This window comes from Coturnix japonica, chromosome 16, assembly GCF_054131305.1.
Source record: "Coturnix japonica strain WE chromosome 16, WE-NBRP24, whole genome shotgun sequence".
Taxonomy (NCBI): Eukaryota; Metazoa; Chordata; class Aves; order Galliformes; family Phasianidae; genus Coturnix; species Coturnix japonica.
In genome coordinates, this window is record NC_140678.1 from 8848812 (window position 1) to 8874752 (window position 25941).

Consider the following 25941-nt stretch of genomic DNA (forward strand, 5'->3'; position numbering starts at 1 on the left):
TCCCTATGGGGTCTCTATGGGTCTCTATGGGTCCCTTTAAGGTCTCTATGTGTCCCTATGGGGTCCCTATGGGGTCTTTATGGGTCCCTAGGGGGTCTCTATGGGTCTCTATGGGTCTCTACGGGCACCTATAAGGTCTCTATGGGTCCGTATGGGGTCTCTATGGGTCCTTATGGGGTCTCTATGGGTCCCTACGGGGTCTCTATGGGTCCCTATAGGGTCCCTATGGGGTCTCTATGGGTCCTTATAGGGTCCCTATGGGGTCTCTCTGGGTCCCTATGGGGTCCCTGTGGGGTCTCTATGGGTCCCTATGGGTCTCTATGGGTTCCTATGGGTCCCTATGGGGTCTCTATGGGTCCCTATGGGTCTCTATGTGTCCCTATGGGTCCCTATGGGTTCCTATGGGTCCCTATGTGGTCTCTATGGGTCCCTATGGGTCTCTATGGGTCCCTATGGGTAACTTTGGGGTCTCTATGGGTCCCTATGGGTCTCTATGGGTCTCTATGGGTCTCTATGGATATCTATGTGGTCCCTATAGGGTCTGTATGGGTCTCTATGGGTCTCTATGGCGTCAGGGGTCTCTATGGGGTCCCTATGGGGTACCTATGGGGACTCTATGGGTCCCTATGGGGTCTCTATGTGTCTCTATGGGGTCCCTATGGGGTCTCTATGGGTCCCTATGGTGTCTCTGTGGGTCCTATTGGAGTCCCTATGGGTCCCTATGGGGTCTCTATGGGTCTCTATGGCTCTATGGGGTCTCTATGGTTCCTTATGGGGTCTCTATGGGTCCATATGAGTCTCTATGGGTCCCTATGGGGTCTCTGTGGGTCCTTATGGAGTCCTTATTGGTCCCTATGGGGTCCCTATGGGTCTCTATGGGGTCTCTATGAGTCCCTATGTGGTCCCTACGGGGTCTCTATGGGTGTCTATGTATCTCTATGGGTCCCTATGGAGTCTCTATGGGTCCCTAAAGGGTCCCTATGGGGTCTCTATGGGTCCCTATGGGGTCCCTATGGGGTCTCTATAGGGCCCTATGGGGCTCTATGGGTCCCTATAGGGTCCCTATGGGGTCTCTATGGGTCTCTATGGGTCCCTATGGGGTCCGTATGGGTCCCTATGGGGTCTCTATGGGTCTCTATGGGTCTCTATGGGTCCCTATGGGTCTCTATGGGTTCCTATGGGTCCCTATGGGGTCTCTATGGGTCCCTATGGGTCTCTATGGGACCCTATGGGTCACTTTGGGGTCTCTATGAGTCCCTATGTGTCTCTATGGGTCTCTATGTGGTCTCTATGGATATCTATGGGGTCCCTATAGGGTCTGTATGGGTCTCTATGTGTCTCTATGGCGTCAGGGGTCTCTATGGGGTCCCTATGGTGTCTCTATGGGTCCCTATGGGGTCCCTATAGGGTGTCTATGGGTCCCTATAGAGTCCCTATGGGGTCTCTATGGGTCTCTATGGGTCCCTATAAGGTCTCTATGTGTCCCTATGGGGTCCCTATGGGGTCTCTATGGGTCCCTAGGGGGTCTCTATGGGTCTCTATGGGTCTCTATGGGCACCTATAAGGTCTCTATGGGTCCCTATGGGGTCCCTATGGGGTCTCTATGGGTCCTTATGGGGTCTCTATGGGTCCCTATGGTTCTTTATGGGGTCTCTATGGGTCCCTATGGGTCTCTATGTGTTCCTATAGGTCCCTTTGGGGTCTCTATGGGTCCCTATAGGGTCTCTATGGGTCCCTATGTGGTCTCTATGGGTCTCTATTGGGTCTCTATGGGTCTCTATGTGTCCCTATCGGGTCTCTATGAGTCCCTACAGGGTCCCTATGTGGTCCCTATGGGTCTCTATGTGTCCCTATGGGGTCTCTATGGGTCCCTATGGGGTCTCTGTGGGTCCTTATGGAGCCCCTATGGGTCCCTGTGGGGTCTCTATGGGTCTCTATGGGTTCTCTATGGGTCTCTATGGGTCCCTATGGGTCTCTATGGGTCCCTATGGGGTCTCTATGGTTCTCTATGAGTCCCAATGGGGTCTCTATGGGTCCCTATGGGGTCCCTATGGGGTCTCTATGGGTCCCAATGGGGTCCCTATGGGGTCTCTATGGGTCTCTATGGGGTCTATATGGGTCCGTATGGGTCCCTATGGGGTCTCTATGGGTCTCTATGGGTCCTTATGAGGTCTCTATGGGTCTCTATGGGTCCCTATGGGGTCTCTATGGGTCCCTATAGGGTCGCTATGGGGTCTCCATGGGTCTCTATGGGGTCTCTATGAGTCCCTATGGGGTCCCTACGGTGTCTCTATGGGTGTCTATGGGTCTCTATGGGTCCCTATGGGGTCTCTATGGGTCTCTATGGGTCCCTATGGGGTCTCTATGGGTTTCTATGGGGTCTCTATGGGTCTCTATGGGTCCTTATGGGGTCTCTATGGGTCCCTATAGGGTCCCTATGGGGTCTCTATGAGTCCCTATGCGGTCACTATGGGGTCTCTACGGGTCCCTATGGGGTCCCTATGGGGTCTCTATGGGTCTCTATGGGTCCCTATGGGGTCTCTATGGGTCCCTAAAGGGTCCCTATGGGGTCTCTATGGGTCCCTATGGGGTCCCTATGGGGTCTCTATAGGGCCCTATGGGGCTCTATGGGTCCCTATAGGGTCCCTATGGGGTCTCTATGGGTCCCTATGGGGTCAGGGGTCTCTATGGGTCCCTATGGGGTCCCTATGGGGTGTCTATGGGTCCCTATAGAGTCCCTATGGGGTCTCTATGGGTCTCTATGGGTCCCTAGAAGGTCTCTATGGGTCCCTATGGGGTCCCTATGGGGTCTCTATGGGTCCCTATGGGGTCTCTATGGGTCTCTATTGGTCCCTATAGGTCTCTATGGGTCCGTATGGGGTCTCTATGGGTCCCTATGGGTCCCTATGGGGTCTCTTTGGGTCTCTATGGGTCTCTATTGGTCACTATGGGTCTCTATGGGTCTCTATGTGTCCCTATGGGGTCTCTATGGTTCCCTATGGGGTCCCTATGTGGTCTCTATGGGGTCCCTATGTGGTCTCTATGGGTCCCTATGGGGTCCCTATGTGGTCTCTATGGGTCCCTATGGGTCTCTATTGGTCACTATGGGTCTCTATGGGTCTCTATGTGTCCCTATGGGGTCTCTATGGTTCCCTATGGGGTCTCTATGGGTCCCTATGGGGTCCCTATGTGGTCTCTATGGGTCCCTATGGGGTGTCTGTTGGTCCGTATGGGTCCCTATGGGGTCTCTATGGGTCTCAATTGGTCTCTATGGGTCCTTATGGGGTCTCTGTGGGTCTCTATGGGTCCCTATGGGTCTCTATGTTTCCCTATGGTGTCTCTATGGTTCCCTATGGGTCTCTATGGGTCCCTATGGGGTCTCTGTGGGTCCTTATGTAGTCCCTATGGGTCCATATGGGGTCTCTATGGGTCTCTATGGGTCACTATGGGGTATCTATGGGTCTCTATGGGTCCTTATTGGGTATCTGTGGGTCCTTATGGGGTCTCTATGGGTCTCTATGGGTCTCTATGGGTCCCTATGGGGTCTCTATGGGTCTCTATGGGTCTCTATGTGTCCCTATGGGGTCTCTATGTGTCCCTATGGGTCTCTATGGGTCCCTATGGGGTCTCTATGGATCTCTATGGGTCCCAAAGGGGTCTCTATGGGTCCCTATGGGGTCTCTATGGGGTCTCTATGGGTCCTTATGGGGTCTCTATGGGTCTCTATGAGTCCCTATGGGGTCTCTATGGGTCCGTATGGGTCCGTATGGGGTCTCTATGGCTCTCTATGGGTCCTTATGAGGTCTCTATGGGTCTCTATGTGTCCCTATGAGGTCTCTATGGGTCCTTATAGGGTCCCTATGGGGTCTCCTTGGGTCTCTATGGGGTCTCTATGAGTCCCTATGGGGTCCCTACGGGGTCTCTATGGGTGTCTATGGGTGTCTATGGGTACCTATGGGGTCTCTATGGGTCTCTATGGGTCCCTATGGGGTCTCTATGGGTCTCTATGGGTCCCTATGGGGTCTCTATGGGTCCCTACAGGGTCCCTATGGGGTCTCTATGGGTCCCTATGGGGTCAGGGGTCTCTATGGTTCGCTAAGGGGTCTCTATGGGTCCCTATGGGGTCTCTATGGGTCCCTATGTGTCTGTATGGGTCCCTATGGGTTCAGGGGTCTCTATGGGTCCCTATGGCGTCTCTATGGGTCTCTATGGGTCTCTATGGGTCTCTATGGTCCCTATGGGTTCTCTATGGATCTTTATAGGGTCCCTATGGTGTCTCTATGGGTCCCTATGGGGTCTCTATGGTCCCCATAGGGTCTCTATGGGGTCTCTATTGGTCCCTATGGGGTCCTTATGGGGTCTCTATGGGTCGCTATGGGGTCTCTATGGGTTCCTATCGGGTCTCTTTGCGTCCCTATGGGGTCTCTATGGGACTCTATGGGTTTCTATGGGGTCTCTATGGGTCCCTATAGGGTCCCTATGGGGTCCCTATTGGTCCCTATGGCGTCCCTATGGGGTCTCTATGGGTCCCTATGGGGCTCTATTGGTCCCTATAGGGTCCCTATGGGGTCTCTTTGGGTCTCTATGGGTCCCTATGGGTCCTTATGGTGTCTCTATGGGTCTCTATGGGTCCCTATTGGGTCCCTATGGGGTCTCTATGGGTCTCTATGGAATCTCTATGAGTCATTATGGGGTCCCTACGGGGTCTCTATGGGTGTCTATGGGTCTCTATGGGTCCCTATGGGGTCTCTTTAGGTCTCTATGGGTCCCTATGGGGTCTCTATGGGTCTCTATGTGTCCCTATGGGGTCTCTATGGGTCCCTATAGGGTCCCTATGGGGTCTCTATGGGTCCCTATGTGGTCCCTATGGGGTCTCTATGGGTCACTATGGGGCTCTATGGGTTCCTATTGGTCCCTATGGGGTGTCTATGGGTCCCTATTGGGTCTCTATGGGTCCCTATGGGGTCTCTGTGGGTCCTTATGGGGTCTCTATGGGTCCCTGTGGGGTCTCTATGGGTCCCCATAGGGTCGCTATGGGGTCTCTATGGGTTCCTATCGGGTCTCTATGGGTCTCTATGGGTGCCTATGGGGTCTCTATGGTCCCTATGGGGTCCCTAATGGGTCTCTATGGGTCCCTCTGGGGGCTGTATGGGTCCGTATGGGTCCCTATGGCGTCTCTATGGGTCTCTATGGGTCTCTATGGGTCTCTATGGGTCTCTATGCATATCTATGTGGTCCCTATAGGGTCTGTATGGGTCTCTATGGGTCTCTATGGCGTCAGGGGTCTCTATGGGGTCCCTATGGGGTCCCTATGGGGACTCTATGGGTCCCTATGGGGTCTCTATGTGTCTCTATGGGGTCCCTGTGGAGTCGCTATGGGTCCCTATGGGGTCTCTGTGGGTCCTTATGGAGTCCCTATGGGTCCCTATGGGGTCTCTATGGGTCTCTATGGCTCTATGGGGTCTCTATGGTTCCTTATGGGGTCTCTATGGGTCCATATGGGTCTCTATGGGTCCCTATGGGGTCTCTGTGGGTCCTTATGGAGTCCTTATTGGTCCCTATGGGGTCCCTATGGGTCTCTATGGGGTGTCTATGAGTCCCTATGGGGTCCCTACGGGGTCTCTATGGGTGTCTATGTATCTCTATGGGTCCCTATGGAGTCTCTATGGGTCCCTAAAGGGTCCCTATGGGGTCTCTATGGGTCCCTATGGGGTCCCTATGGGGTCTCTATAGGGCCCTATGGGGCTCTATGGGTCCCTATAGGGTCCCTATGGGGTCTCTATGGGTCTCTATGGGTCCCTATGGGGTCCCTATGGGGTCTCTATAGGGCCCTATGGGGCTCTATGGGTCCCTATAGGGTCGCTATGGGGTCTCCATGGGTCTCTATGGGGTCTCTATGAGTCCCTATGGGGTCCCTACGTGGTCTCTATGTGTGTCTATGGGTCTCTATGGTCCCTATGGGGTCTCTATGGGTCTCTATGGGTCCCTATGGGGTCTCTATGGGTCTCTATGGGTGCCTATGGGGTCTCTATGGGTCCCTATAGGGTCCCTATGGGGTCTCTATGGGTACCTATGGGGTCAGGGGTCTCTATGGGTCTTTATGGGGTCCCTATGGGTTTTCTATGGTTCCCTATAGAGTCCCTATGGGGTCTCTATGCATCTCTATGGGTCTCTATGGGTCTCTATGGGTCCCTATAAGGTCTCTATGGGTCCTTATGGGGTCCCTATGGGGTCTCTATGGGTCCTTATGGGGTCTCTATGGGTCTCTATGGGGTCTCTATGGGTCCCTATGGGTCCCTATAGGTCTCTATGGGTCCCTATGAGGTCTCTATGGGTCTCTATGGGTCTTTATGGGTCTCTATGGGTCCTTATGGGGTCTCTATGGGTCTCTATGGGTCTCTATGGGTCCCTATGGGTCTCTATGGGTCTCTATGGGGTCTCTATGGGTCCCTATGTGTCCCTATGGGGTCCCTATGGGGACTCTATGGGTCCTTATGGGGTCTCTATTGTTCCCTATGGGGTCTCTATGGGTCCCTATGGGGTCCCTATGGGGACTCTATGGGTCCTTATGGGGTCTCTATGGTTCCCTATGGGGTCTCTATGGGTCCCTATGGGGTCTCTGTGGGTCCTTATGGGGTCTCTATGGGTCCCTATGGTGTCTCTATGGGTCTCTATGGGTCCCTATGGGGTCTCTATGGGGTCTCTATGGGGTCCCTATTGGGTCTCTATGGGTCCCTATGGGGTCTCTGTGGGTCCTTATGGGGTCTCTATGGGTCCCTGTGGGGTCTCTATGGGTCCCTATAGGGTCGCTATGGGGTCTCTATGGGTTCCTATCGGGTCTCTATGGGTCTCTATGGGTGCCTATGGGGTCTCTATTGGTCCCTATGGGGTCCCTATGGGGTCTCTATTGGTCTCTATGGGTCACTATGGGTCTCTATGGGTCCCTATAGGGTCCCTATGGGGTCTCTATGGGTCTCTATGGGTCTCTATGGGTCTCTGTGGGTCTCTATGGGTCTCTATTGGTCCCTATGTGGTCTCTATGGGTCCCTATGTGGTCTCTATGGGTCCGTATGGGTCCCTATGGGTTCTCTATGGGTCTCAATGGGTCTCTGTGGGTCCTTATGGGGTCTCTATGGGTCTCTATGGGTCCATATGGGTCTCTATGGTTCCCTATGGGGTCTCTATGGGTCCCTATGGGTCTCTATGGGTCCCTATGGGGTCCCTATGGGTCCCTATCGGGTCCCTATGGGGTCTCCATGGGTCTCTATGGGGTCTCTATGAGTCACTATGGGGTCCCTACGGGGTCTCTATGCGTGTCTATGGGTCTCTATGGGTCCCTATGGGGTCTCTATGGGTCTCTATGGGTCCCTATGGGGTCTCTATGGGTCTCTATGGGTCCCTATGGGGTCTCTATGGGTCTCTATGGGTCTCTATGGGTCTCTATGGGTCTCTATGCATATCTATGTGGTCCCTATAGGGTCTGTATGGGTCTCTATGGGTCTCTATGGCGTCAGGGGTCTCTATGGGGTCCCTATGGGGTCCCTATGTGGTCTCTATGTGTCCCTATGTGTCTGTATGGGTCCCTATGGGTCTCTATGGGGTCTCTATGGGTCTCTATGGGGTCTCTATGGGTCTCTATGGGTCCCTATGGGGTCTCTATGGGTCCCTATGGGTCTCTATGTGTCCCTATGGGTCCCTATGGGTTCCTATGGGTCCCTATGTGGTCTCTATGGGTCCCTATGGGTCTCTATGGGTCCCTATGGGTCACTTTGGGGTCTCTATGGGTCCCTATGGGTCTCTATGGGTCTCTATGGGGTCTCTATGGATATCTATGTGGTCCCTATAGGGTCTGTATGGGTCTCTATGGGTCTCTATGGCGTCAGGGGTCTCTATGGGGTCCCTATGGGGTCCCTATGGGGTCTCTATGGGTCCCTATGGGGTCTCTATGTGTCTCTATGGGGTCCCTATGGGGTCTCTATGGGTCCCTATGGGTCTCTATGGGTCCCTATGGGTCACTTTGGGGTCTCTATGAGTCCCTATGGGTCTCTATGGGTCTCTATGGGGTCTCTATGGATATCTATGGGGTCCCTATAGGGTCTGTATGGGTCTCTATGTGTCTCTATGGCGTCAGGGGTCTCTATGGGGTCCCTATGGGGTCTCTATGGGTCCCTATGGGGTCCCTATGGGGTGTCTAAGGGTCCCTATAAAGTCCCTATGGGGTCCCTATGGGGTCTCTATGGGTGCCTAGGGGGTCTCTATGGGTCTCTATGGGTCTCTACGGGCACCTATAAGGTCTCTATGGGTCCCTATGGGGTCCCTATGGGGTCTCTATGGGGACTCTATGGGTCCCTATGGGGTCTCTATGTGTCTCTATGGGGTCCCTGTGGAGTCGCTATGGGTCCCTATGGGGTCTCTGTGGGTCCTTATGGAGTCCCTATGGGTCCCTATGGGGTCTCTATGGGTCTCTATGGCTCTATGGGGTCTCTATGGTTCCTTATGGGGTCTCTATGGGTCCATATGGGTCTCTATGGGTCCCTATGGGGTCTCTGTGGGTCCTTATGGAGTCCTTATTGGTCCCTATGGGGTCCCTATGGGTCTCTATGGGGTCTCTATGAGTCCCTATGGGGTCCCTACGGGGTCTCTATGGGTGTCTATGTATCTCTATGGGTCCCTATGGAGTCTCTATGGGTCCCTAAAGGGTCCCTATGGGGTCTCTATGGGTCCCTATGGGGTCCCTATGGGGTCTCTATAGGGCCCTATGGGGCTCTATGGTCCCTATAGGGTCGCTATGGGGTCTCCATGGGTCTCTATGGGGTCTCTATGAGTCCCTATGGGGTCCCTACGTGGTCTCTATGTGTGTCTATGGGTCTCTATGGGTCCCTATGGGGTCTCTATGGGTCTCTATGGGTCCCTATGGGGTCTCTATGGGTCTCTATGGGTGCCTATGGGGTCTCTATGGGTCCCTATAGGGTCCCTATGGGGTCTCTATGGGTCCCTATGGGGTCAGGGGTCTCTATGGGTCCCTATGGGGTCCCTATGGGTTTTCTATGGTTCCCTATAGAGTCCCTATGGGGTCTCTATGCATCTCTATGGGTCTCTATGGGTCTCTATGGGTCCCTATAAGGTCTCTATGGGTCCTTATGGGGTCCCTATGGGGTCTCTATGGGTCCCTATGGGTCTCTATGTGTCCCTATGGGTCCCTATGGGTTCCTATGGGTCCCTATGTGGTCTCTATGGGTCCCTATGGGTCTCTATGGGTCCCTATGGGTCACTTTGGGGTCTCTATGGGTCCCTATGGGTCTCTATGGGTCTCTATGGGTCTCTATGCATATCTATGTGGTCCCTATAGGGTCTGTATGGGTCTCTATGGGTCTCTATGGCGTCAGGGGTCTCTATGGGGTCCCTATGGGGTCCCTATGGGGTCTCTATGGGTCCCTATGGGGTCTCTATGTGTCTCTATGGGGTCCCTATGGGGTCTCTATGGGTCCCTATGGGTCTCTATGGGTCCCTATGGGTCACTTTGGGGTCTCTATGAGTCCCTATGGGTCTCTATGGGTCTCTATGGGGTCTCTATGGATATCTATGGGGTCCCTATAGGGTCTGTATGGGTCTCTATGTGTCTCTATGGCGTCAGGGGTCTCTATGGGGTCCCTATGGGGTCTCTATGGGTCCCTATGGGGTCCCTATGGGGTGTCTAAGGGTCCCTATAAAGTCCCTATGGGGTCCCTATGGGGTCTCTATGGGTGCCTAGGGGGTCTCTATGGGTCTCTATGGGTCTCTACGGGCACCTATAAGGTCTCTATGGGTCCCTATGGGGTCCCTATGGGGTCTCTATGGGGACTCTATGGGTCCCTATGGGGTCTCTATGTGTCTCTATGGGGTCCCTGTGGAGTCGCTATGGGTCCCTATGGGGTCTCTGTGGGTCCTTATGGAGTCCCTATGGGTCCCTATGGGGTCTCTATGGGTCTCTATGGCTCTATGGGGTCTCTATGGTTCCTTATGGGGTCTCTATGGGTCCATATGGGTCTCTATGGGTCCCTATGGGGTCTCTGTGGGTCCTTATGGAGTCCTTATTGGTCCCTATGGGGTCCCTATGGGTCTCTATGGGGTCTCTATGAGTCCCTATGGGGTCCCTACGGGGTCTCTATGGGTGTCTATGTATCTCTATGGGTCCCTATGGAGTCTCTATGGGTCCCTAAAGGGTCCCTATGGGGTCTCTATGGGTCCCTATGGGGTCCCTATGGGGTCTCTATAGGGCCCTATGGGGCTCTATGGTCCCTATAGGGTCGCTATGGGGTCTCCATGGGTCTCTATGGGGTCTCTATGAGTCCCTATGGGGTCCCTACGTGGTCTCTATGTGTGTCTATGGGTCTCTATGGGTCCCTATGGGGTCTCTATGGGTCTCTATGGGTCCCTATGGGGTCTCTATGGGTCTCTATGGGTGCCTATGGGGTCTCTATGGGTCCCTATAGGGTCCCTATGGGGTCTCTATGGGTCCCTATGGGGTCAGGGGTCTCTATGGGTCCCTATGGGGTCCCTATGGGTTTTCTATGGTTCCCTATAGAGTCCCTATGGGGTCTCTATGCATCTCTATGGGTCTCTATGGGTCTCTATGGGTCCCTATAAGGTCTCTATGGGTCCTTATGGGGTCCCTATGGGGTCTCTATGGGTCCTTATGGGGTCTCTATGGGTCTCTATGGGGTCTCTATGGGTCCCTATTGGTCCCTATAGGTCTCTATGGGTCCCTATGAGGTCTCTATGGGTCTCTATGGGTCTTTATGGGTCTCTATGGGTCCTTATGGGGTCTCTATGGGTCTCTATGGGTCCCTATGTGTCTCTATGGGTCTCTATGGGGTCTCTATGGGTCCCTATGTGTCCCTATGGGGTCCCTATGGGGACTCTATGGGTCCTTATGGGGTCTCTATGGTTCCCTATGGGGTCTCTATGGGTCCCTATGGGGTCTCTGTGGGTCCTTATGGGGTCTCTATGGGTCCCTATGGTGTCTCTATGGGTCTCTATGGGTCCCTATGGGTCTCTATGGGGTCTCTATGGGGTCCCTATTGGGTCTCTATGGGTCCCTATGGGGTCTCTGTGGGTCCTTATGGGGTCTCTATGGGTCCCTGTGGGGTCTCTATGGGTCCCTATAGGGTCGCTATGGGGTCTCTATGGGTCCCTATGGGTCCCTATGGGTCTCTATGATTCCCTACGGGGTCTCTATGGGTCCCTATAGGGTCCCTGTGGGGTCTCTGTGGGTCCTTATGGGGTCTCTATGGGTCCCTATGGGTCTCTATGGGTCCCTATGTGGTCTCTATGTGTCCCTATGTGTCTGTATGGGTCCCTATGGGGTCAGGGGTCTCTATGGGTCTCTATGGGGTCTCTATGGGTCTCTATGGGTCCCTATGGGGTCTCTATGGGTCCCTATGGGTCTCTATGTGTCCCTATGGGTCCCTATGGGTTCCTATGGGTCCCTATGTGGTCTCTATGGGTCCCTATGGGTCTCTATGGGTCCCTATGGGTCACTTTGGAATCTCTATGGGTCCCTATGGGTCTCTATGGGTCTCTATGGGGTCTCTATGGATATCTATGTGGTCCCTATAGGGTCTGTATGGGTCTCTATGGGTCTCTATGGCGTCAGGGGTCTCTATGGGGTCCCTATGGGGTCCCTATGGGGTCTCTATGCGTCCCTATGGGGTCTCTATGTGTCTCTATGGGGTCCCTATGGGGTCTCTATGGGACTCTATGGGTCTCTATGGGTCCCTATGGGTCTCTATGGGTTCCTATGGGTCCCTATGGGGTCTCTATGGGTCCCTATGGGTCTCTATGGGTCTCTATGGGTCACTTTGGGGTCTCTATGAGTCTTTATGGGTCTCTATGGGTCTCTATGGGGTCTCTATGGATATCTATGGGGTCCCTATAGGGTCTGTATGGGTCTCTATGTGTCTCTATGGCGTCAGGGGTCTCTATGGGGTCCCTATGGGGTCTCTATGGGTCCCTATGGGGTCCCTATGGGGTGTCTAAGGGTCCCTATAGAGTCCCTATGGGGTCTCTATGGGTCTCTATGGGTCCCTATAAGGTCTCTATGTGTCCCTATGGGGTCCCTATGGGGTCTCTATGGGTCCCTAGGGGGTCTCTATGGGTCTCTATGGGTCTCTACGGGCACCTATAAGGTCTCTATGGGTCCCTATGGGGTCCCTATGGGGTCTCTATGGGTCCTTATGGGGTCGCTATGGGCCCCTACGGGGTCTCTATGGGTCCCTATAGGGTCCCTATGGGGTCTCTATGGGTCCCTATAGGGTCCCTATGGGGTCTCTATGGGTCCCTATGGGGTCCCTGTGGGGTCTCTATGGGTCCCTATGGGTCTCTATGGGTTCCTATGGGTACCTATGGGGTCTCTATGGGTCCCTATGGGTCTCTATGTGTCCCTATGGGTCCCTATGGGTTCCTATGGGTCCCTATGTGGTCTCTATGGGTCCCTATGGGTCTCTATGGGTCCCTATGGGTCTCTTTGGGGTCTCTATGGGTCTCTATGGGTCTCTATGGGTCTCTATGGGTCTCTATGCATATCTATGTGGTCCCTATAGGGTCTGTATGGGTCTGTATGGGTCTCTATGGCGTCAGGGGTCTCTATGGGGTCCCTATGGGGACTCTATGGGTCCCTATGGGTTCTCTATGTGTCTCTATGGGGTCCCTGTGGAGTCGCTATGGGTCCCTATGGGGTCTCTGTGGGTCCTTATGGAGTCCCTATGGGTCCCTATGGGGTCTCTATGGGTCTCTATGGCTCTATGGGGTCTCTATGGTTCCTTATGGGGTCTCTATGGGTCCATATGGGTCTCTATGGGTCCCTATGGGGTCTCTGTGGGTCCTTATGGAGTCCTTATTCGTCCCTATGGGGTCCCTATGGGTCTCTATGGGGTCTCTATGAGTCCCTATGGGGTCCCTACGGGGTCTCTATGGGTGTCTATGTATCTCTATGGGTCCCTATGGAGTCTCTATGGGTCCCTAAAGGGTCCCTATGGGGTCTCTATGGGTCCCTATGGGGTCCCTATGGGGTCTCTATAGGGCCCTATGGGGCTCTATGGGTCCCTATAGGGTCCCTATGGGGTCTCTATGGGTCTCTATGGGTCCCAATGGGGTCCCTATGGGGTCTCTATGGGTCCCTATAGGGTCCCTATGGGGTCTCTATGGGTCCCTATGGGGTCAGGGGTCTCTATGGGTCCCTATGGGGTCCCTATGGGTTTTCTATGGTTCCCTATAGAGTCCCTATGGGGTCTCTATGCATCTCTATGGGTCTCTATGGGTCTCTATGGGTCCCTATAAGGTCTCTATGGGTCCTTATGGGGTCCCTATGGGGTCTCTATGGGTCCTTATGGGGTCTCTATGGGTCTCTATGGGGTCTCTATGGGTCCCTATGGGTCCCTATAGGTCTCTATGGGTCCCTATGAGGTCTCTATGGGTCTCTATGGGTCTTTATGGGTCTCTATGGGTCCTTATGGGGTCTCTATGGGTCTCTATGGGTCTCTATGGGTCCCTATGGGTCTCTATGGGTCTCTATGGGGTCTCTATGGGTCCCTATGTGTCTTAATGGGGTCCCTATGGGGACTCTATGGGTCCTTATGGGGTCTCTATGGTTCCCTATGGGGTCTCTATGGGTCCCTATGGGGTCTCTGTGGGTCCTTATGGGGTCTCTATGGGTCCCTATGGTGTCTCTATGGGTCTCTATGGGTCCCTATGGGGTCTCTATGGGGTCTCTATGGGGTCCCTATTGGGTCTCTATGGGTCCCTATGGGGTCTCTGTGGGTCCTTATGGGGTCTCTATGGGTCCCTGTGGGGTCTCTATGGGTCCCTATAGGGTCGCTATGGGGTCTCTATGGGTTCCTATCGGGTCTCTATGGGTCTCTATGGGTGCCGATGGGGTCTCTATTGGTCCCTATGGGGTCTCTATTGGTCTCTATGGGTCACTATGGGTTGCTATGGGTCCCTATAGGGTCCCTATGGGGTCTCTATGGGTCTCTATGGGTCCCTATAGGGTCCCTATGGGGTCTCTATGGGTCTCTATGGGTCTCTATGGGTCTCTGTGGGTCTCTATGGGTCTCTATGGGTCCCTATGTGGTCTCTATGGGTCCCTATGTGGTCTCTATGGGTCCGTATGGGTCCCTATGGGTTCTCTATGGGTCTCAATGGGTCTCTGTGGGTCCTTATGGGGTCTCTATGGGTCTATATGGGTCCATATGGGTCTCTATGGTTCCCTATGGGGTCTCTATGGGTCCCTATGGGTCTCTATGGGTCCCTATGGGGTCCCTATGGGTCCCTATCGGGTCCCTATGGGGTCTCCATGGGTCTCTATGGGGTCTCTATGAGTCACTATGGGGTCCCTACGGGGTCTCTATGCGTGTCGATGGGTCTCTATGGGTCCCTATGGGGTCTCTATGGTCCCTATGGGGTCCCTAATGGGTCTCTATGGGTCCCTCTGGGGGCTGTATGGGTCTGTATGGGTCCCTATGGCGTCTCTATGGGTCTCTATGGGTCCTTATGGTGTCTCTATGGGTCTATATGGTCCCTATGGGGTCTCTATGGATCCCTATAGGGACCCTATGGTGTCTCTATGGGTCCCTATGGGGTCTCTATGGTCCCTATAGGGTCTCTATGGGGTCTATATGGGTCCCTATAGGGTCTCTATGGGGTTTCTATGGGTCCCTATGGGTTCTTATGGGGTCTCTATGAGTCTCTTTGGGTCTCTATGGGTCCCTATGGGGTCTCTATGTGTCCCTATAGGGTCCCCATGGGGTCTCTATGGGTCCCTATAGGGTCGCTATGGGGTCTCTATGGGTTCCTATCGGGTCTCTATGGGTCTCTATGGGTCCCTATGGGGTCCCTATGGGGTCTCTATGGGTCCCTATGGGGTCCCTATGGGGTCTCTATGGGTCCCTATGGGGTTTGTATGGGTACCTATAGGGTCCCTATGGGGTCTCTATGGGTCTCTATGGGTCCTTATGAGGTCTCTTTGGGTCTCTATGGGTCCCTATGGGGTCTCTATGGGTCCCTATAGGGTAACTATGGGGTCTCCATAAGTCCCTATGGGGTCTCTTTGGGTCTCTATGGGTCTCTATGGGTCCTTATGGTGTCTCTATGGGTCTCTATGGCTCTATGGGTCCCTATAGGGTCCCTATGGTGTCTCTATGGGTCCCTATGGGGTCTCTATGGTCTCTATAGGGTCTCTATGGGGTCTCTATGGGTCTCTATGGGGTCTCTATGGGTCCCTATTGGGTCCCTATGGGGTCTCTATGGGTCTCTATGGGGTCTCTATGAGTCCCTATGGGGTCCCTACTGGGTCTCTATGGGTCTCTATGGCTCTATGGGGTCTCTATGGTTCCCTATGGGGTCTCTATGGGTCCATATGGGTCTCTATGGGTCCCTATGGGGTCTCTGTGGGTCCTTATGGAGTCCCTATTGGTCCCTATGGGGTCCCTATGGGTCTCTATGGGGTCTCTATGGGTCTCTGTGTGGTCTCTATGGGTCCCTATAGGGTCCCTATGGGGTCTCTATGGGTCTCTATGGCTCTATGGGGTCTCTATGGTTCCTTATGGGGTCTCTATGGGTCCATATGGGTCTCTATGGGTCCCTATGGGGTCTCTGTGGGTCCTTATGGAGTCCTTATTGGTCCCTATGGGGTCCCTATGGGTCTCTATGGGGTCTCTATGAGTCCCTATGGGGTCCCTACGGGGTCTCTATGGGTGTCTATGTATCTCTATGGGTCCCTATGGAGTCTCTATGGGTCCCTAAAGGGTCCCTATGGGGTCTCTATGGGTCCCTATGGGGTCCCTATGGGGTCTCTATAGGGCCCTATGGGGCTCTATGGGTCCCTATAGGGTCCCTATGGGGTCTCTATGGGTCTCTATGGGTGCCTATGGGGTCTCTATGTGTCCCTATGGGGTCTCTATGGGTTTCTATGGGTCTCTATGTGTCCCTATGGGTCTCTATGGGTTCCTATGGGTCCCTATGGGGTCTCTATGGGTCCCTATGGGTCTCTATGGGTCCCTATGGGTCACTTTGGGGTCTCTATGAGTCCCTATGGGTCTCTATGGGTCTCTATGGGGTCTCTATGGATATCTATGGGGTTCCTATAGGGTCTGTATGGGTCTCTATGTGTCTCTATGGCGTCAGGGGTCTCTATGGGGTCCCTATGGGGTCTCTATGCGTCCCTATGGGGTCCCTATGGAGTGTCTAAGGGTCCCTACAGAGTCCCTATGGGGTCTCTATGGGTCTCTATGGGTCCCTTTAAGGTCTCTATGTGTCCCTATGGGGTCCCTATGGGGTCTCTATGGGTCCCTAGGGGGTCTCTATGGGTCTCTATGGGTCTCTACGGGCACCTATAAGGTCTCTATGGGTCCGTATGGGGTCTCTATGGGTCCTTATGGGGTCTCTATGGGTCCCTACGGGGTCTCTATGGGTCCCTATAGGGTCCCTATGGGGTCTCTATGGGTCCCTATAGGGTCCCTATGGGGTCTCTCTGGGTCCCTATGGGGTCCCTGTGGGGTCTCTATGGGTCCCTATGGGTCTCTATGGGTTCCTATGGGTCCCTATGGGGTCTCTATGGGTCCCTATGGGTCTCTATGTGTCCCTATGGGTCCCTATGGGTTCCTATGGGTCCCTATGTGGTCTCTATGGGTCCCTATGGGTCTCTATGGGTCCCTATGGGTCACTTTGGGGTCTCTATGGGTCCCTATGGGTCTCTATGAGTCTCTATGGGTCTCTATGGATATCTATGTGGTCCCTATAGGGTCTGTATGGGTCTCTATGGGTCTCTATGGCGTCAGGGGTCTCTATGGGGTCCCTATGGGGTACCTATGGGGACTCTATGGGTCCCTATGGGGTCTCTATGTGTCTCTATGGGGTCCCTATGGGGTCTCTATGGGTCCCTATGGTGTCTCTGTGGGTCCTATTGGAGTCCCTATGGGTCCCTATGGGGTCTCTATGGGTCTCTATGGCTCTATGGGGTCTCTATGGTTCCTTATGGGGTCTCTATGGGTCCATATGAGTCTCTATGGGTCCCTATGGGGTCTCTGTGGGTCCTTATGGAGTCCTTATTGGTCCCTATGGGGTCCCTATGGGTCTCTATGGGGTCTCTATGAGTCCCTATGGGGTCCCTACGGGGTCTCTATGGGTGTCTATGTATCTCTATGGGTCCCTATGGAGTCTCTATGGGTCCCTAAAGGGTCCCTATGGGGTCTCTATGGGTCCCTATGGGGTCCCTATGGGGTCTCTATAGGGCCCTATGGGGCTCTATGGGTCCCTATAGGGTCCCTATGGGGTCTCTATGGGTCTCTATGGGTCCCTATGGGGTCCGTATGGGTCCCTATGGGGTCTCTATGGGTCTCTATGGGTCTCTATGGGTCCCTATGGGTCTCTATGGGTTCCTATGGGTCCCTATGGGGTCTCTATGGGTCCCTATGGGTCTCTATGGGACCCTATGGGTCACTTTGGGGTCTCTATGAGTCCCTATGTGTCTCTATGGGTCTCTATGTGGTCTCTATGGATATCTATGGGGTCCCTATAGGGTCTGTATGGGTCTCTATGTGTCTCTATGGCGTCAGGGGTCTCTATGGGGTCCCTATGGTGTCTCTATGGGTCCCTATGGGGTCCCTATGGGGTGTCTATGGGTCCCTATAGAGTCCCTATGGGGTCTCTATGGGTCTCTATGGGTCCCTATAAGGTCTCTATGTGTCCCTATGGGGTCCCTATGGGGTCTCTATGGGTCCCTAGGGGGTCTCTATGGGTCTCTATGGGTCTCTATGGGCACCTATAAGGTCTCTATGGGTCCCTATGGGGTCCCTATGGGGTCTCTATGGGTCCTTATGGGGTCTCTATGGGTCCCTATGGTTCTTTATGGGGTCTCTATGGGTCCCTATGGGTCTCTATGTGTTCCTATGGGTCCCTTTGGGGTCTCTATGGGTCCCTATAGGGTCTCTATGGGTCCCTATGTGGTCTCTATGGGTCTCTATTGGGTCTCTATGGGTCTCTATGTGTCCCTATCGGGTCTCTATGAGTCCCTACAGGGTCCCTATGTGGTCCCTATGGGTCTCTATGTGTCCCTATGGGGTCTCTATGGGTCCCTATGGGGTCTCTGTGGGTCCTTATGGAGCCCCTATGGGTCCCTGTGGGGTCTCTATGGGTCTCTATGGGTTCTCTATGGGTCTCTATGGGTCCCTATGGGTCTCTATGGGTCCCTATGGGGTCTCTATGGTTCTCTATGAGTCCCAATGGGGTCTCTATGGGTCCCTATGGGGTCCCTATGGGGTCTCTATGGGTCCCAATGGGGTCCCTATGGGGTCTCTATGGGTCTCTATGGGGTCTATATGGGTCCGTATGGGTCCCTATGGGGTCTCTATGGGTCTCTATGGGTCCTTATGAGGTCTCTATGGGTCTCTATGGGTCCCTATGGGGTCTCTATGGGTCCCTATAGGGTCGCTATGGGGTCTCCATGGGTCTCTATGGGGTCTCTATGAGTCCCTATGGGGTCCCTACGGTGTCTCTATGGGTGTCTATGGGTCTCTATGGGTCCCTATGGGGTCTCTATGGGTCTCTATGGGTCCCTATGGGGTCTCTATGGGTTTCTATGGGGTCTCTATGGGTCTCTATGGGTCCTTATGGGGTCTCTATGGGTCCCTATAGGGTCCCTATGGGGTCTCTATGAGTCCCTATGCGGTCACTATGGGGTCTCTACGGGTCCCTATGGGGTCCCTATGGGGTCTCTATGGGTCTCTATGGGTCCCTATGGGGTCTCTATGGGTCCCTAAAGGGTCCCTATGGGGTCTCTATGGGTCCCTATGGGGTCCCTATGGGGTCTCTATAGGGCCCTATGGGGCTCTATGGGTCCCTATAGGGTCCCTATGGGGTCTCTATGGGTCCCTATGGGGTCAGGGGTCTCTATGGGTCCCTATGGGGTCCCTATGGGGTGTCTATGGGTCCCTATAGAGTCCCTATGGGGTCTCTATGGGTCTCTATGGGTCCCTAGAAGGTCTCTATGGGTCCCTATGGGGTCCCTATGGGGTCTCTATGGGTCCCTATGGGGTCTCTATGGGTCTCTATTGGTCCCTATAGGTCTCTATGGGTCCGTATGGGGTCTCTATGGGTCCCTATGGGTCCCTATGGGGTCTCTTTGGGTCTCTATGGGTCTCTATTGGTCACTATGGGTCTCTATGGGTCTCTATGTGTCCCTATGGGGTCTCTATGGTTCCCTATGGGGTCCCTATGTGGTCTCTATGGGGTCCCTATGTGGTCTCTATGGGTCCCTATGGGGTCCCTATGTGGTCTCTATGGGTCCCTATGGGTCTCTATTGGTCACTATGGGTCTCTATGGGTCTCTATGTGTCCCTATGGGGTCTCTATGGTTCCCTATGGGGTCTCTATGGGTCCCTATGGGGTCCCTATGTGGTCTCTATGGGTCCCTATGGGGTGTCTGTTGGTCCGTATGGGTCCCTATGGGGTCTCTATGGGTCTCAATTGGTCTCTATGGGTCCTTATGGGGTCTCTGTGGGTCTCTATGGGTCCCTATGGGTCTCTATGTTTCCCTATGGTGTCTCTATGGTTCCCTATGGGTCTCTATGGGTCCCTATGGGGTCTCTGTGGGTCCTTATGTAGTCCCTATGGGTCCATATGGGGTCTCTATGGGTCTCTATGGGTCACTATGGGGTATCTATGGGTCTCTATGGGTCCTTATTGGGTATCTGTGGGTCCTTATGGGGTCTCTATGGGTCTCTATGGGTCTCTATGGGTCCCTATGGGGTCTCTATGGGTCTCTATGGGTCTCTATGTGTCCCTATGGGGTCTCTATGTGTCCCTATGGGTCTCTATGGGTCCCTATGGGGTCTCTATGGATCTCTATGGGTCCCAAAGGGGTCTCTATGGGTCCCTATGGGGTCTCTATGGGGTCTCTATGGGTCCTTATGGGGTCTCTATGGGTCTCTATGAGTCCCTATGGGGTCTCTATGGGTCCGTATGGGTCCGTATGGGGTCTCTATGGCTCTCTATGGGTCCTTATGAGGTCTCTATGGGTCTCTATGTGTCCCTATGAGGTCTCTATGGGTCCTTATAGGGTCCCTATGGGGTCTCCTTGGGTCTCTATGGGGTCTCTATGAGTCCCTATGGGGTCCCTACGGGGTCTCTATGGGTGTCTATGGGTGTCTATGGGTACCTATGGGGTCTCTATGGGTCTCTATGGGTCCCTATGGGGTCTCTATGGGTCTCTATGGGTCCCTATGGGGTCTCTATGGGTCCCTACAGGGTCCCTATGGGGTCTCTATGGGTCCCTATGGGGTCAGGGGTCTCTATGGTTCGCTAAGGGGTCTCTATGGGTCCCTATGGGGTCTCTATGGGTCCCTATGTGTCTGTATGGGTCCCTATGGGTTCAGGGGTCTCTATGGGTCCCTATGGCGTCTCTATGGGTCTCTATGGGTCTCTATGGGTCTCTATGGTCCCTATGGGTTCTCTATGGATCCCTATAGGGTCCCTATGGTGTCTCTATGGGTCCCTATGGGGTCTCTATGGTCCCCATAGGGTCTCTATGGGGTCTCTATTGGTCCCTATGGGGTCCTTATGGGGTCTCTATGGGTCGCTATGGGGTCTCTATGGGTTCCTATCGGGTCTCTTTGCGTCCCTATGGGGTCTCTATGGGACTCTATGGGTTTCTATGGGGTCTCTATGGGTCCCTATAGGGTCCCTATGGGGTCCCTATTGGTCCCTATGGCGTCCCTATGGGGTCTCTATGGGTCCCTATGGGGCTCTATTGGTCCCTATAGGGTCCCTATGGGGTCTCTTTGGGTCTCTATGGGTCCCTATGGGTCCTTATGGTGTCTCTATGGGTCTCTATGGGTCCCTATTGGGTCCCTATGGGGTCTCTATGGGTCTCTATGGAATCTCTATGAGTCCTTATGGGGTCCCTACGGGGTCTCTATGGGTGTCTATGGGTCTCTATGGGTCCCTATGGGGTCTCTTTAGGTCTCTATGGGTCCCTATGGGGTCTCTATGGGACTCTATGTGTCCCTATGGGGCCTCTATGGGTCCCTATAGGGTCCCTATGGGGTCTCTATGGGTCCCTATGTGGTCCCTATGGGGTCTCTATGGGTCCCTATGGGGCTCTATGGGTCCGTATGGGTCCCTATGGGGTGTCTATGGGTCCCTATGGGTCTCTATGGGTCCCTATGGGTCTCTATGGTTTCCTATGGGTCCCATTGGGGTCTCTATGAGTCCCTATGGGTCTCTATGGGGTCCCTATGGGGTCTCTGTGGGTCCTTATGGAGCCCCTATGGGTCCCTGTGGGGTCTCTATGGGTCTCTATGGGTTCTCTATGGGTCTCTATGGGTCCCTATGGGTCTCTATGGGTCCCTATGGGGTCTCTATGGTTCTCTATGAGTCCCAATGGGGTCTCTATGGGTCCCTATGGGGTCCCTATGGGGTCTCTATGGGTCCCAATGGGGTCCCTATGGGGTCTCTATGGGTCTCTATGGGGTCTATATGGGTCCGTATGGGTCCCTATGGGGTCTCTATGGGTCTCTATGGGTCCTTATGAGGTCTCTATGGGTCTCTATGGGTCCCTATGGGGTCTCTATGGGTCCCTATAGGGTCGCTATGGGGTCTCCATGGGTCTCTATGGGGTCTCTATGAGTCCCTATGGGGTCCCTACGTGGTCTCTATGTGTGTCTATGGGTCTCTATGGGTCCCTATGGGGTCCTTATGGGGTCTCTATGGGTCGCTATGGGGTCTCTATGGGTTCCTATCGGGTCTCTTTGCGTCCCTATGGGGTCTCTATGGGACTCTATGGGTTTCTATGGGGTCTCTATGGGTCCCTATAGGGTCCCTATGGGGTCCCTATTGGTCCCTATGGCGTCCCTATGGGGTCTCTATGGGTCCCTATGGGGCTCTATTGGTCCCTATAGGGTCCCTATGGTGTCTCTTTGGGTCTCTATGGGTCCCTATGGGTCCTTATGGTGTCTCTATGGGTCTCTATGGGTCCCTATTGGGTCCCTATGGGGTCTCTATGGGTCTCTATGGAATCTCTATGAGTCCTTATGGGGTCCCTACGGGGTCTCTATGGGTGTCTATGGGTCTCTATGGGTCCCTATGGGGTCTCTATGGGTCTCTATGGGTCCCTATGGAGTCTCTATGGGTCTCTATGGGTCCCTATGGGGTCTCTATGGGTCTCTATGGGTCCCTATGGGGTCTCTTTAGGTCTCTATGGGTCCCTATGGGGTCTCTATGGGTCTCTATGTGTCCCTATGGGGTCTCTATGGGTCCCTATAGGGTCCCTATGGGGTCTCTATGGGTCCCTATGTGGTCCCTATGGGGTCTCTATGGGTCCCTATGGGGCTCTATGGGTTCCTATTGGTCCCTATGGGGTGTCTATGGGTCCCTATGGGTCTCTATGGGTCCTTATGGGTCTCTATGGTTTCCTATGGGTCCCATTGGGGTCTCTATGAGTCCCTATGGGTCTCTATGGGGTCTCTATGGGGTCTCTATGGATATCTATGGGGTCCCTATGGGGTCTGTATGGGTCTCTATGGGTCTCTATGGCGTCAGGGGTCTCTATGGGGTCCCTATGGGGTCCCTATGGGGTCTCTATGGGTCCCTATTGGGTCCCTATGTGTCTCTATGGGTTCCCTGTGGGGTCTCTATGGGTCCCTATCGGGTCTCTATGGGGTCAGAGGTCCCTATGGGGTCTCTATGTGTCTCTATGGGTCCCTATGGGGTCTCTGTGGGTCCTTATGGAGTCCCTATGGGTCCCTATGGGGTCTCTATGGGTCTCTATGGCTCTACGGGGTTTCTATGGTTCCCTATGGGGTCTCTATGGGTCCATATGGGTCTCTATGGGTCCCTATGGGGTCTCTGTGGGTCCTTATGGAGTCCCTATGGGTCCCTATGGGGTCCCTATGGGTCTCTATGGGGTCTCTATGAGTCCCTATGGGGTCCCTACGGGGTCTCTATGGGTGTCTATGTATCTCTATGGGTCCCTATGGGGTCTCTATGGGTCTCTATTGGTCCCTACGGGGTCTCTATGGGTCTCTATGGGTCCCTATGGGGTCTCTATGGGTCCCTATAGGGTCCCTATGGGGTCCCTATGGGTCCCTATGGGATCCCTATGGGGTCTCTATAGGGCCCTATGGGGCTCTATGGGTCCCTATAGGGTCCCTATGGGGTCTCTATGGGGTCCCTACGGGGTCTCTATGGGTGTCTATGTATCTCTATGGGTCCCTATGGGGTCTCTATGGGTCTCTATTGGTCCCTACGGGGTCTCTATGGGTCTCTATGGGTCCCTATGGGGTCTCTATGGGTCCCTATAGGGTCCCTATGGGGTCTCTATGGGTCCCTATGGGGTCAGGGGTCTGTATGGGTCCCTATGGGGTCCCTATGGGGTGTCTATGGGTCCCTATAGAGTCCCTATGGGGTCTCTATGGGTCTCTATGGGTCCATATAAGGTCTCTATGGGTCCCTATGGGGTCCCAAAGGGGTCTCTATGGGTCCCTATGGGGTCCCTATGGGGTCTCTATGTGTCCTTATGGTGTCTCTATGGGTCCCTATGTGGTCTCTATGGGTCTCTATGGGTCCCTATTGGTCTCTATGGGTCCCTATGGGTGTCTATGGGTCACTATGCGTCCCTATGGGGTCTCTATGGGTCTCTATGTGTCCCTATCGGGTCTCTATGGGTCCCTACAGGGTCCCTATGGGGTCTCTATTGGGTCTCTATGGGTCCCTATAGGGTCCCTATGGGGTCCCTATGGGGTCTCTATGAGTCTCTATGGCGTCAGGGGTCTCTATGGGGTTCCTATGGGGTCCCTATGGGGTCTCTATCGGTCCCTATGTGTCTCTATGGGTCCCTATGGGGTCTCTGGGGGTCCTTATGGAGTCCCTATGGGTCCCTATGGGGTCTCTATGGGTCTCTATGGGTCTCTATGTGGTCTCTATGGGTCTCTATGGGTCCCTATGGGTCTCTACGGGTCCCTATGTGGTCTCTATGGGTCTCTATGGGTACCTATGGGGTCGCTATGGGTCCCTATGGGTCTCTATGGATCTCTATGGGTCTCTATGGGTGCCTATGGGGTCTCTATGGGTCCCTATAGGGTCCCTACGGGGTCTCTATGGGTCCCTATGGGGTCAGGGGTCTCTATGGGTCCCTATGGGGTCCCTATGGGGTCTCTATGCATCTCTATGGGTCTCTATGGGTCTCTATGGGTCCCTATAAGGTCTCTATGGGTCCTTATGGGGTCCCTATGGGGTCTCTATGGGTCCTTATGGGGTCTCTATGGGTCTCTATGGGGTCTCTATGGGTCTCTATGGGTCCCTATAAGTCTCTATGGGTCCCTATGAGGTCTCTATGGGTCTCTATGGGTCTCTATGGGTCCCTATAAGGTCTCTATGGGTCTTTATGGGGTCCCTATGGGGTCTCTATGGGTCCTTATGGGGTCTCTATGGGTCTTTATGGGTCTCTATGGGTCCTTATGGGGTCAAGGGTCTCTATGGGTCTCTATGGGTCCCTATGGGTCTCTATGGGTCTCTATGGGGTCTCTATGGGTCCCTATGTGTCTCTATGGGGTCCCTATGGGGACTCTATGGGTCCTTATGGGGTCTCTATGGTTCCCTATGGGGTCTCTATGGTTCCCTATGGGGTCTCTATGGGTCCCTATGGGGTCTCTGTGGGTCCTTATGGGGTCTCTATGGGTCCCTATGCTGTCTCTATGGGTCTCTATGGGTCCCTATGGGGTCTCTATGGGGTCTCTATGGGGTCCCTATTGGGTCTCTATGGGTCCCTATGGGGTCTCTGTGGGTCCTTATGGGGTCTCTATGGGTCCCTGTGGGGTCTCTATGGGTCCCTATAGGGTCGCTATGGGGTCCCTATGGGTTCCTATCGGGTCTCTATGGGTCTCTATGGGTGCCTATGGGGTCTCTATTGGTCCCTATGGGATCCCTATGGGGTCTCTATGGGTCTCTATGGGTCTCTATGGGTCTCTGTGGGTCTCTATGGGTCTCTATGGGTCCCTATGTGGTCTCTATGGGTCTCTATGTGGTCTCTATGGGTCCGTATGGGTCCCTATGGGTTCTCTATGGGTCTCAATGGGTCTCTGTGGGTCCTTATGGGGTCTCTATGGGTCTATATGGGTCCATATGGGTCTCTATGGTTCCCTATGGGGTCTCTATGGGTCCCTATGGGTCTCTATGGGTCCCTATGGGTCCCTATCGGGTCCCTATGGGGTCTCCATGGGTCTCTATGGGGTCTCTATGAGTCACTATGGGGTCCCTACGGGGTCTCTATGCGTGTCTATGGGTCTCTATGGGTCCCTATGGGGTCTCTATGGGTCTCTATGGGTCCCTATGGGGTCTCTATGGGTCTCTATGGGTCCCTATGGGGTCTCTATGGGTCCCTACAGGGTCCCTATGGGTCTCTATGATTCCCTATGGGGTCTCTATGGGTCCCTATAGGGTCCCTGTGGGGTCTCTGTGGGTCCTTATGGGGTCTCTATGGGTCCCTATGGGTCTCTATGGGTCCCTATGTGGTCTCTATGTGTCCCTATGTGTCTGTATGGGTCCCTATGGGGTCAGGGGTCTCTATGGGTCTCTATGGGGTCTCTATGGGTCTCTATGGGTCCCTATGGGGTCTCTATGGTCCTTATGGGGTCCGTAATGGGTCTCTATGGGTCCCTCTGGGGGCTGTATGGGTCCGTATGCGTCCCTATGGCGTCTCTATGGGTCTCTATGGGTCCTTATAGTGTCTCTATGGGTCTCTATGGGTCTCTATGGGTCTCTATGGTCCCTATGGGGTCTCTATGGATCCCTATAGGGTCCATATGGTGTCTCTATGGGTCCCTATGGGGTCTCTATGGTCCCTATAGGGTCTCTATGGGGTTTCTATGGGTCCCTATGGGTTCTTATGGGGTCTCTATGAGTCTCTTTGGG